At 34.9% G+C, this 1,529-nt stretch overlaps 1 long non-coding RNA gene across 1 annotated transcript; it reads right to left on the minus strand.

Annotated features, from left to right (window-relative positions):
- Nucleotides 1-308: 308 nt before the first annotated feature.
- LOC110862424 lies at nucleotides 309-1,143 on the minus strand. The gene is made up of 3 exons (XR_002549176.2): nucleotides 1,026-1,143; nucleotides 913-952; nucleotides 309-828 (listed from the first exon to the last, which is right to left on the minus strand). It is a non-coding gene; the product is annotated as an uncharacterized LOC110862424 (long non-coding RNA).
- Between the last annotated feature and the right edge of the window lie 386 nt (nucleotides 1,144-1,529).

Below are 1,529 nucleotides of genomic sequence, written 5' to 3' on the forward strand. Positions count from 1 at the left end.
GTATTTTTTCAGATTCGCCACAGTTTTGTACAGTACGTAATTTTTTACTAGAGCGAAATGTAACTTATTCTGCATAAAATAAATATTTGTAGGATTATTGGGATTGTGAGTGTAGCAGAATCAAAGTAGAAAAATGGCAAGTATTTCGAAATCTGTTTAGTATCTGATATTTACATACTTTAGGGATGGATTAAAAGTTAAAAATCTGAGCTGCCAACACGAATTTAATTGCACTTAACTGTAAATTAATAATTATTGTGAATACTAAATTGTGCCATGGTGACAGAAATATTCATTAATTTTGTGTATTATTATTCGTAACTTGTTTTTATTTGGATGTATGAGCACGAGATTAATTATGATGAAAAAGAAAAATTGCAAATATTCGTTTTCCAACTTATTGGTCAGCACCATGCCTCGTTTCGAGAATATGTCTCATGGCTTTTTCCCTTTTGAAAAAAGTTTTCCCGCACCCGCCACATTTAAAGAGTTTGACCACGGGGTCTTCCATGGCGGTTATTTTGCGGAGTTCAATAACCCCGTCGATCAACCAGACTTTTCCTCTCTTTGGACCAGACAATTTGCCACAGTTAAACCGTCCTGGTGCAATACCCGGCTTCTCCGGCTTTCATTAAAATCGTCCAATTTTTGAAGAACTCGATCCCAAATTTTTTCTCCACCTTGGGCCAGAACTTGAGGAATTCGTCATACCAGGCGGCGGCCGTTAGTCCGTAGTCGTACCCAAAATTGTGCCAGTCTTCGATTATGAACTTCCCATAGATGGCGCGCGTCACGTCATGCGACGGCGGCGACGGCGACGCGGCGTTTCTGAAAGTGAGTGCAAATGATATAAAAATATAAATTGCTATATATAGGTACTGAGATTGAACGTAATAAAAAAATTAATTGCACCAGGTTTTATTATATGTATGAATCTGGTAAGGATCTGGATCTGGTAAATATTAAATATGTAATTGTAAATTTCTTAGATATGTAATTGTAAATTACAGTAAATGAGACCTTACAAGTCCACAAGATATGTTAGCTGCACGAGCGGTGCCGTAACAATTAGTTTTAAGTTAACACTGTTAACTACTTTAAATATTTTGGGGTATATCGCCAATCGTTTTCTATGTACATACGTGATGCTCAACATCTGGTAAATATTGGCAGAGGCTGATCACGACTTAAATTTAATTTGGGAGTTCGTATCATTAGCAAGAGTATAAAGATGAAAAATTTTCTTACCTTGAAAAAGTAATTGCAAACCTGCTCATCTCCAGGACTGGTTTAAATTTGGAAAAAAATTCGAATCTATTTGCGATGCAGACTTGACAACCAAGGTTAACAACAAACTTGTCCAATTACATATACAATCCGTTTATTATTGAAGATATTTCCCTCTTAGTTGTATAAATAAATTTAAGAAAATCCTTACCAAATTCATACATATAATAAAACCTGGCGCAATTAATTTGTTTATTACGTTCAATCTCAGTACCTATTTATAGCAATTTATATTTTTATAT

This window comes from Folsomia candida, unplaced genomic scaffold, assembly GCF_002217175.1.
Source record: "Folsomia candida strain VU population unplaced genomic scaffold, ASM221717v1 Fcan01_Sc056, whole genome shotgun sequence".
In the NCBI taxonomy this organism is placed as follows: Eukaryota; Metazoa; Arthropoda; class Collembola; order Entomobryomorpha; family Isotomidae; genus Folsomia; species Folsomia candida.